This window comes from Schistocerca serialis, chromosome 9 (assembly GCF_023864345.2).
Source record: "Schistocerca serialis cubense isolate TAMUIC-IGC-003099 chromosome 9, iqSchSeri2.2, whole genome shotgun sequence".
In the NCBI taxonomy this organism is placed as follows: Eukaryota; Metazoa; Arthropoda; class Insecta; order Orthoptera; family Acrididae; genus Schistocerca; species Schistocerca serialis.
The window spans coordinates 207,914,824-207,926,960 of NC_064646.1; positions in this window are offsets into that span (position 1 = coordinate 207,914,824).

Sequence of the window (12,137 nt, forward strand, 5' to 3'; positions counted from 1 at the left end):
TTCCCAAATTCTACAACAGACCGACGTCACAGATGGCGATCTTAAGTATTGTACCTATGTTCGATGACCCCTTTCGAAGACCGGAATGACTTGCGCTTTTTTCCCAATTATTATGTTAGCTTCACCCCTGAAGAGACCTACGGTACGTTGCTCCTAGTCGAGGGGTAATTCCTTTCCATCCTCTGCGCAGAATCAAACTGGTATCCCGTGAGGTTCAGTTACCTTTCGTCTGTTAAGCGACTTCGGTTGCTTTTCTATTCCACAATCATTTATTTCCATGTGTGTCATTTTGACAATTTAAAGTAGCAATCTTACACAATGAAATTAGTTTTACAAAAGTTTAGTATTCCGGCTTTCCAGACGTCACCCTCCGTTTCGATGTCGTTGTGGTCACAGAGTGTTAGATTAAATGGCTTCAGTCCATTTATAATTTTAACAGAAGATCAAAACTTCTGATGATTTTCTGTTAAGTTTTGTAGATAGAATTTTCCTTTCCAGTTCGTAGAACGCTTCACGCATGGCTCTCCGTACGCTAATTCTGGCTCAATTCTGTTTTGGTCTGTGTCTCTTTTGCTACTTTATACAGGGTGAGTCGCGTATGACGTAACACCCCCTTTATTCCGGGGGCGATTGCACCTATCGGCAAGCGGTTTTCGGCGAATCATAGCAGACTATGGGGCACATACGTTGGTACATGCACAATAATCACTACGTTTACTTTGACCGAGATAATGAAGCAAGTACATTTTTTTAAAATGGGACGCTGTACTTATTTACCATCATTCGAAAAAAATGGTTCAAATGGCTCTGAGCACTATGCGACTTAACTGCTGAGGTCATCAGTCGCCTATAACTTAGAACTAATTAAACCTAACTAACCTAAGGACATCACACACATCCATGCCCGAGGCAGGATTCGAACCTGCGACCGTAGCGGTCGCTCGGCTCCAGACTGTAGCGCCCAGAACCGCACGGCCACTCCGGCCGGCACCATCATTCGAAAGCTCTGGAAAAGATGAGTATGGTGATGTAACGCATGTTGCTATTGTGATTCAAACTTTGCTTAAAAGACGCTGGGAAATATTGTAGCCGGCCGGTGTGGCCGTGGGGTTCTAGGCGCTTCAGTCTGGAATCGCGTGACCGCTACGGTCGCAGGTTCGAATCCTGCCTCGGGCATGGATGTGTGTGATGTCCTTAGGTTAGTTAGGTTTAAGTAGTTCTACGTTCTAGGGGACTGATGACCACAGATGTTAAGTCCCATAGTGCTCAGAGCCATTTCAACAATTTTTGAAATACTGTACGATTGAAGGAAGAGACGGTCGGAAGAGGCTGCAGACTGTAAACACGCCTCGCGCGACGTGCAGGCCGAGTTGCCGTGCTCTATGCAGCAGGCACGGCCTACGCTAGGTCGGTAAATCCTCATTTCCCAGCGTCTTTTAAGCAAAGTTTGAATCACAATAGCAACATGCGTTACATCACTATACGCGTCTTATCAAGAGCGTTCAAATGATGGTCAAAAAAGTATAACGTGCCATTTAAAAAACATGAACTTGCATCCGTATCTCGGTCAATATAAACGTTGTGATTATCGTGCATGTACCAAAGTATGTGCCCCATAGTCGGCTTTGATTCACCGAACAGCGCTTGTCGATACGTGCAATCGCACCCGGAATAAAGGTGGCGTTACGTCTTACGCGACTCACCCTGTATATGCCGTGAAGCTCTCTCTGCTTTTGTACAATGTTGCTATCACAGCTATGGAACCAAGGCGAGTCTTTCTCATGCCTCACAACTTTGCTTGGTACATACGTGTCTAAAGTGTACTCTGTAACATTCTTGTAGTAGGATCTTTGAAGCCCCTCTTTGTCAGTTCTGGAGATGAAGTTTCCTTGTTGACTGCTCTTGTAATCTGAAATCTGTTTTATGTCACTCTTGCTAAGCGGAAATATCTTCCTACACTCCCTTATATTCCTATTTATTGCCGTATTCAATGATTCTGTAATGACTTCATGATTACTGAATCCCTGCACTACGCAATCTAAAACGAAATTTTCGGACCCGTCGGTGACCAGGTGAGCAAATAGGTTATTTTCATGAGTCGGTCCTCTCATTAGCTTCTCAAAGTAATATTCGAATAAGACATCCAGAAGTATTACACGTGATTCCCTGTCCCTACTACTAGCCTTGATCACTTGAGTGGCCATGTCTAGAACTGGTAACTTGAAATCGCCACCTAATACTATAACACGACCAGGAAACTAACGTGAAATATTCTCCAAGTTTCCCGAGAAATATTGTGTCACCACTGTCCCTGAGGCAGAGGTATGTAAAATCGTCCGATGACCATGTTCGATTCTTTCTTAACACTTACCTTTACCCAAATTATTTCTCATTAAGAACATTTACTTATCGAGTAGATATTGTCATGTTCTTGCCGCTATAAAAACGCCAGTTTTTACTGTATAGATTCCAGTGAAAATATAGAAATTAATTGCTATTACCATCTGGTTTCAGCCAGGTTTCCCTCCTTAGTGCTGCATGGGCATTGTGGCCCTTTGCCGTATATAAGCGACACTTGTTGTGGGGCCTTTCCATAGATACTCGGCAGTTAGGCAGTAATATATTAACATTTTCTTTCTCCGTTAACTAATCCGTGTAGTATTTCTCCATGTGTGAAATTGAAACGTATCTAATCTGGCCCAGGAAGAGATTTCTCTTTCCTAAAAAACCCACATGTGCACATCACACATACTCTACCACCTTCGTAGCCACTTCTTGTGTATTGTGCTCGCCTTACCTGTTAAGGGGAGGGGATCCTACACGTCTCAACCCGGTAGCGGAAGTCGAGGAATTCGCATCCAAGATCGTCACTGAATCGTCGAGGCAGGTTTAAGTCTTCAGCTCTGCTCCAAACCAGAATACAATGTTGCGTTCTGGCAACGATGCTGCCTCCGCTCTGCGAACGTCGCTAGCTGTCTTCAACAAATCCGCCAGCCCTCTTTAGAGGCCGAGGGTGGGTTCTGTACACAAGTGGCAGCCATAATTCGTGCTGACAAGAGCCACAGTTTGCAGCCTGGTGCTATTAGTTATAGGGCAGTACTCATTGGCCTACACAGTGAAATATACAGACACAATTCGCATGTTTACAGAAGCCCGTGAGACAAAAATTGAACTAAATCCTGCGTAGGAAACTGAAACTGCTGCTGCTAGCATATCTGCGGCCTCCATTGCTGCCACTACATGATGAAATATTCTTCTAAAACTGAGCCTTAGTTCTTCTGCAAGCTCTTCCCCACACCTAAATGTAGGGTTCCTAATTGGGATACGACGCAACTGCTTCTTCAACGTTTGCTCAACAAATAAATCCTTTTGTTGCCCTTTGTTCTTCGCTTATCATTGTGGCTACAAGTGCCTCATGGTTACTGATATTATTCCCAGAGAGGTCGGGCCTCGTTGCTACTGTTAGATTCTACACATCCCCATCATGACTAGAGTTCCGAACAATCTGTCCTATGACACTTTCTGCCAGATTGAAATTATGTCTCATGAGTCGTGCTTGGGTAGCTCAGTGAAATGAAGTATCCCGGAAAAAGAAGAAGTGCCGGGTTCGAGTCCTACTCTGGCACACCATTTTAATCTGCCAGGAAGTTCGATATTAATGCTCAGTCTGCTGCAGAGTGAAAAATTCTCTAGGTACTTGTCCGATAAGACATTCAGTAATGTTTCGCAGGATATATTGCTCTGCTCAGCTTCTACAAAACTGTAGTTATCCCCATAAGTGTAGGACGATTTAAGTCTCCTCTGATGACAATAATATGATTGAGGAACTTAGGCAAGAGTGTATTTATTATTTCTCTACAGTTTCTGGTAACATCTTATGGTCGATAGAAAGATCCAACGATACCTTTATGCACACCCTTGATATTGGGTCTTGTTCACAGTCTTGCATGAAGCTTCTGATTCTATCTTGATACGTTTTAAGTTGCGAAAAAACAGCACCTCCATTTACCTATAGTCCATACTTCTGATATACACTTAGATTTCTGTACCTAATATTACGCGAGCTCCACTGCTTTTTAGAAGCGCTCCAACCTCGGACATTTTGTTGCGAATGCTTCAACACTTAATCACTAGTATTTTAAAATTCTCGCCTCTAGAAGGCATATGTTTGGATCTTATACTGACGTTTCCCGTCCCTTACAGCTATCGTTATCTGGGCCAGATAGAGAGTCGCCTAACCTAAAAAACCATTGTCTGTACCCTACACGAACAGGTAGTCAGAGAATTGGGTAGCAGCCTCTGATAAGTAATGCACACGTGTACTATTCAGGGAGCCCCATCGTTCTCAAACCTATGACGCAAGTCCACGATGTGGCAACGAAGCGTGACAGAGAACCTTCGAACACGCTGTTTCAATCCTTCCACTCAAATCAGAACCGTGGGAACACACAATCAGGTCTGGTGACTGTGCTGTTAATTGAGAGCTCTGCTTAAACTCTATGAGCAAGGGTGGTCCTCTCTACCTTCTTTGCATGTCATTGAAATGATCCAAGTGTGAGTTGGGGACCCAGATGACACACATCATTTGCTCCAACATGCACCACAATTTCCTATTGGTAGCACCCCGTTCCCTCAATGGCTGCCGAAATGTATCTTCAATAGGCTAGATGAAGAGCCCAGGCTCACATAGTGAGTGCGCTTCTCGATACAGGACACTGCCAGTCTTTCAACAGGTGAACTGAGACTCACAGATTCAGTTTCGCTTTCAGTGGAAGAATGGGCCTCGAACTTGTTGGCTAGGGGCTCGGCATAATACCCTGAGTTTTCATAGGTCCCTGAATCCCCAGATGTCTAAATTAAACCAAAAATCTTTATAAAATCCCTAAAATAACTATAATATCAAATTTTAAAATGGTGTGAAATAAAATATAATCTCAAAGATAGCAGTGAAGTGAACGAGTAGTGACAAGTCTCACTCTTCCTCTAAAGCATACGGGATCCACAGGAGAGAAATGTATTTGAAGTAAATATGATATCCGCGGTACATGATTCTCGAAGCCGTCTCAACACACTCAGTCACAGCAGCTTCAGAACACTTGACAGCAGTCACTATGATTTTGAGCTGCTAACGAATGTCAACTAACTCATACTGCGTTCGAGGACAACATTCATGGTAGATCTGCATTATAGCTGGGGCAATGTTTTACAGAACAGTAGACAAATAACTTTAAAATAAGTTCTGTGATACCATTTTAGTTTTTGAATCCATCAAACTAAATCTGTTACCAATTCTTTAAGAACTCAAGCAATTAGTATGCAAAAAGAGATTTCTACTAAGACCACCAAAAATATGGGATAAAAGTTACTAATATTCTCAAACTTGGTTGAGCTTATAGCCACAAAGGAACTCGAAAATGACATCAGTTTATGATAAACGCAGGCAATATGCACTCCTCTTGAAAGAGAAAATTGAATTTAACACGATATATTAATTTCATGTGCTACAGTTAATTAAATCACAGACGCCTATTTACTAAGGGATAAGTTGTTCACACCAACTTACCTTCAAAGAATCATAAGATATATACGTCTATTTATATTGATCTTCACTGAGATCCACGATGAACACTACGAGTAAATTGTGTAAAACACCAATGTTGGAAAAAACTGGAAATTTGTGGTAAGTTCTATGGGACCGAACTTCTGAGGTCATCGGTCCCTAAGCTTACACGCTTCTTAATCTAACTTAAAATAACTTGCGCTAAGGACAACACACACTCCCATGCCCGAGGGAAGATTCGAACCTCCGACGGGGGGAGCCGTGCGAATCGTGACAAGGCGCCTCAGACCGCGCCGCTATCCCTCGCATCACCTGTGTTGATCACAATTGATGCTACAGTACAAATTTCTTTTCTTTACACCACTTAGTGCACTGTTTGTTGCACGAGACATGTGGGACTTCCACTGCAATCAACACGAAAAGCACATCTACATTTTGTTGTTATGTTGTAATACCGAAGTTTACGAGAGGAATTAACCTGACTCACCTGATTTTACTCGAACACAAAAGGAATACCTGAAGTCACAGTTTGTGCGTAAATGCAACTAATTTAACTTGCTAACTGCGTCGATTTTGCACTTAACTGGTTTTGTGGGACCTCTTACACTACAATGGCAAAGATGAACGCTATAGCTTCAGTAAAATTCACAAAATATACCAAAAATGTGGAGAACAACAAAGCATGTCTTCCACTTGGGGCAGCTAACAATGGCTGGTTTGAGGCGGTCAGCCACCACTTCTGCTCCTGTGCTAACCTCTTCTTTCGGAGCAGTACTTATACTTGACGTCTTCAGTTCTTTGTCGGATGTGTTCCCGTTTCCATTCTCACCGTCATTTTTTATTCTCTACTACTTCCTTTCTTATCACTGAACACATTCCGTAATATCTTGAGACATGTCGTGCCATTCTGTTCCTTCTTCTACCAGGAGTTTTTCATATACCCCTTCCCTCAACGGCTCTGGTGGGAATCATTTTCAACTTCCTTTCTTTAGACGACATGTCAAACTCTTCGATCAACCTTTTCTGCGGTTTTTTCATATTGTGTAGTCATGCACGTTTCACTGTAGATAATGGCACCTTTCTCTGTTACCTGAGCGTTCATTTTAAGCTTTTAGGAAAGCCATTAGTGTTGGCATCTGCCTCAATACGCAAACATATGTCATTCAAATACTATTAGTTCTAGTTCGTTGTATAGGTATATAAGTAATTTTGTGGACAAGAGGTGTCGACACGAGAGTATCAAAGGAGCAGATTAGGAGACTGTTAGTTTTCATTTTAATTCCGTTGTTCTTTGTGTATGGTGTACGGTATCAAGAGATGACGTCACATTAGGACGTGTGAAAGAATGCCCGCGCCATCAGCGGCCGGAAAAAATGTAGGCTAATCTTCAGGTATGTGTGAGCGCGAGTGACAGAGGTACTAATAACATGATGCCTGCTACATCCCTTACTTGAGCTATGCAACTGAGAATTTGTTTGCTTCTACCCGCGGCTACAAGGTAGCGCGCACCTTGAGTAACAACACGAAATAACACTCCATTCCAAAGAGGTGTATACTATACATAATTATGTTAACTTTAGATAACGTGTTTTGTAAATCTGTATTTGGGAAAATGACAGTTTTCTCAAATTATTGGTATAATCTATTTGTAACGCGAGGGAGAGAGTTTTTGTGAAGAGAAAATTTTTTTGTGAATTTTTTAGTAGTTCTCTCATATTCAGTTGGCAAGACAGTTGAATGTAACTGGATAAATGAAGACTTACAGGTTGGCTTTGGAGCAATATAATGTAGTACAGCTGAGGTTAATTTTATGTGATGTAATATAACACTCCCTGAGAAGAAAATATGTCAAGAAAGTAATAGTGAAATTTTTGCTGTAAAATGTAATGTTTTGTTTTGTGTGTGAAGATCGTGTGACGTAAACTGAAAGTGTAATGTGTCTTTTGTTGTGGAGTACTGCTGTGTGGAGACAGTGCAGTAAGAATTAAAATTATAAAGTACACTTTCTTCACGACGTGTGGTCAAATTGAAGCTGGATGACGTTTTTGCAGTTGCGTTAGAATACACATCAAGATATAAGCCTTAAAAAGCCGCGGGAATGGAGTATTTTTCCTTCTCAGGAAGCGTACATCAATGTGGTATGACACTTTCTATTGTAAGAGAAATAATTCCCAGTGTTTCACTAGTGGAACGATACTAGCTGGTTGTTTAAACAATTTATGTAGTTAAAGTTAATAGCTCTACTCTCTCAAAACACAACTGTAAAACTGTGTAATAAACGGAGTTCATAAAGAAGTGGATTTCTGTCATTGTAGTGAAAATGCAATAATACACATCTTTCCCGCTTTCCTGTGCAATAAAGAGAGAGCAAGTATTATTATGTACTCGGAAATGTTTGACCTTCGGAAAACTTCAGATGTCATGTATAGCAAGTAAGTGATTATTACTGTAAATGAAAATGACCAGAAAGTATTACGTTATAGGCTTTTAGCGTCACTGTATTGGTTTCAAGGGTCAAGTAGTAGATAAAGTAGCCTAACGGTGAGGTTCAAACACCCGTACTAAATTTCCAGATATTAATGCTGATTGTTACACTGACACAATTAACTCTCTTTTCTCACTTCACATGAGCTGTATTCTCTCGCTGCGTTCTTCCTGACAGGTGGAATTTTTTGTGCTTAATCTTGTGAGCCGAACCTTCACTGGACTTTACTGCTTTTCTGTATTCTCGCGTTTGTCTATGCTGTCATCCTGAACAATACAAATGGTGTATTTACAGAAACGCTATACGGTAAAATGAGTCGATTGGCGACTCCATGGAGTGCTGTGTGCACAACGACCATATATGTTAAATTAAAAGAAAGGTCAGCATTGACCGTAATATTGATGTTTTATTGATGGCAGAATCGATTTTCGATCACATACTGATCATCTTCAGTGCGGATATGTACAAATTAAACTCAGTCACTGGTATCAAGTTATCAATAACCGAAACTGAGAAACGATCACAATAACTTCAGTGATCGCTTCTCAGTTTTGGTTATTGATAACTTGATACCAGTGTCTGAGTTTAATTTGTACATAACAGCACTGAAGATGGTCACTATGTGATCGAAAATCGATTCTGCCATCAATAGAACATCAATATTACGGCCAACGCTGACCTTTCTTTTAATAAGATGAGTCACCAAAACTGAAACAGTATAGCTGTGCGTAAATTAACTTCAACAACTTATTTTAAAAAGCCAACCTATAAACTAAATAAGCAGTCTTCTGTAATTTAATGTTGTGTAACGCACTAGGTTAAAGCACAACGGAGGGGTATGTGTTGAGAGGCCAGGCAAACGTGTGGTTCCTGAAGAGGGCAGCAGACTTTTCAGTAGTTGTAGGGGCAACAGTCTGGGTGATTGACTGAAATGGCCTTGTAACATCAACTGTACTGGTACTGCGAACAACTGAAAGAAAGGGGAAACTACAGCCGTATTTTATCCCAAGGGCATGCAGCTTTACTGTATGGTTAAATGAAGATGGCATCCTCTTCGGTAAATATTGCGAAGGTAATACAGTCCCCCACTCGGATTTCCAGGTGGAGACTACTCACGTCATTATCAAGAGAAACAAAACAGGCGTTCCACAGATTGGAGCGTGGAATGTCAGATCCCTTAATGTGGCAGGTAGCTTAGAAAATCTGAAAAGGGAAGTGGATAAGTTAAACTTAAATACAGTGATAATTAATGAAGTTCGATGACAAGAGGAACAAGTCACCTAGTCAGGTGAATACAGGATTATCAAATATCAGTAATTCAGCGCTAGGTTTAATACTGAATAAAAAATTGGAATGCAGATAAGCTACTACCTACAGCACAGTAAACGCATTATTGTAGGCAAGATAGACTACAGTATACAAGAGTATATGCTAACTAGCTCCGTAGATATTTCAGAGATTGAAGAATTGTGCGATGAGATGAAAGAAATTATTCAGATAGTTACGGGAGACGAAAATTTTATAGTCATGGGGCACTGGGGTTCGATAGTAGGGAAAGGAAGAGAAGAAAGCAGTAGGTGCATATGGACTAGGAGTAAGGAATGAAAGAGGAATTTGGCACAGAGTATAACTTAATGATAGCTAACATTTGTTTTAAGAATGATGAAAGAAGGTTGTACACGTGAAAGAGACCTGGTGACAGCGAAAGGTTTCTGACTGATTATATAACGGTAAACATAGATTTAGGAACCAGGTTTTAAATTGTAAGACGTTTCCAGGGGCAGACAAGGACTCTGACTGAAATTCATTGATAATGAGCTGTAGATGAAACTTGAAGAAACTGCAAAAAGGTGGAAATTTTAGGTGATGGGACTTGGATAAACTGAAAGAACCACAAGCTGTAGAGAGTTTCAAAGGGGGCATTAAGGAACGATTGACAACAACGGGGAAAGGAATAGAGTAGAAGAAGAATGGTTACCTTTGAGAGATAAAATAGTGACGGCAGCAGAGGATCAAGTACGTAATAAAGACGAGGGATAGTAGAAATCCTTGGAAACACAAAAGATACTAAATTTAATTGATGGAAGGAGAAAATATAAAAATGCAGTAACTGAAGCATTCGAAAAGGAAAATAAACATATCCAGAACGAGATCGACAGGAAGTGCAAAATGACCAAGCACGAATGGCTAGAGGTCAAATCTAAGGATTTAGTTGGTTCAAATAGCTCTGAGCACTATGGGACTTGACATCTGAGGTTATCAGTCACCTAGAACTTAGAACTACTTAAACCCAACCAACCTAAAGACATCACACATACCCATGCCCGAGGCAGGATTCAAACTGCGACCGTAGCAGTCGCGCGGTTCCGGACTGAAGCGCCTAGAACCGCTCGGCCACCGCGGCCGGCACAGGATTTAGTTGTATATTTCATTGGGGGAAATGGAATACCGCCTACAGGAAAATTAAAGAGGCTTTTGGTGAAAAGAGAACCACTAGCATGGATATCAACAGCTCACACGGAAAACCGGTATTAGCAAAGATGGGAAACCAGAAAGGTGGAAGGAGTATATAAAGTGTCTATACAAGGACGATGCACGTGAGGGCAATATTATGGAAATGGAAGAAGATGTAGGTGTGATTGGAATGGGAGTTATGATAGTGGATGAAGAATTTTATACAACACTGAAAGACCTAAGTCGTAACAAAGCCCCGTTAGAACTACTGAGAGCCTTGGGAGAACCAGCCATGACCAAACTCTTCCATTTGGTGAGCAAGATGTATGAGGCAGGCGAAATACCCTGAGACCTCAATAAGAATTACAGTCGAAAAGTAAGCAAGTGTTGACATGAGTGAAAATTATCGAACTGTCAGTTAATACGCCACGGTTGCAAAATAATAACAAGAATTCCTTAAAGATGAATGGCAAAACTGTTAGAAGCTGACCTCGGAGAAGATCAGTCTGGATTCCGTAGAAATGTAGATAACGCGTAGCAACACTGACCCTATGTCTTATCTTGGTAGGTGAAGATAAGGCAGACATATGTTTTCTGCATTCGTAGACTTAGAGAAAGTCTTTCCGTAATGTTGACTGGAAAACCATCTTTCAAATTCCGAAGATGGCCGGGATAAAATACAGGGAACGAAAGGATGTTTACAACTGGTACAGTCGCGGGGCATGAAAGGGGAGCAGGATCATAGAATATTCCTGATGTTATTCAGTCTGTATATTGAGCAAGCAATAAAGAAAACAAAAGAAAAATTGGGAGTAGGAATTAAAATCCATGAAGAAGAAATAAAAACCTTTGCACTGTAATTCTTTCAGAGACTTGGAAGAGCAGTTGAACGGAATGGGCAGTGTCTTAAAAGAAGGCTCTGCGATAAACATCAGCAAAAGCAAAACAATGATAATGGAATGTAGTCGAACTAAATCAGGCGATGCTGAGGGAGTCAGATTAGGAAATGAGACACGAAAAGTAGTAGATGAGTTTTGCTATTTGGGCAGCAAAATAGCTTATGACGGTTGAACTAGAGGGGATACAAAATGTAGACTGGCGATGCCAAGAAAAGCGTTTCTGGAGAAGAGATATTTGCTAACATCGAATATAGATTTAAGTGTGAGTAAGCCTTATTTGAAAGTATGTGTAAAGAGTGTAGCGATGTATGGAAGTGAAACATGTATGATAAACAGTTTATACAATAAGAGAAGAGGAATGCTGAAGATTAGATGGGTAGATCACATAACGAAAGAGGAGGTACTGAACAGAATTAGGGAGAAGAGGAATTTGTGACACAACTTGATCCGTTTGTAGGACACGTGTGAGTCATCAAACTATTGTAGGGACGCGTGGAGGGTAAAGATCGTAGAGGGAGACCAGGAGATGAATACAGTAAGCAGAGTCAGAACGATGAAGACTGCTGTAGTTACTAGGAGGTGAAGAAGCCTGTCCAGGATAGAGTAGCATGGAAAGTTGTATCAAATCAGTCTTTGGGCTGAAGACAAGAACAACAACAACAACAACAACAACAACAATAACAATGCAGTACCACACTGTCACACATCACAATATGTGGCTTTCAGTTCCAACACACAA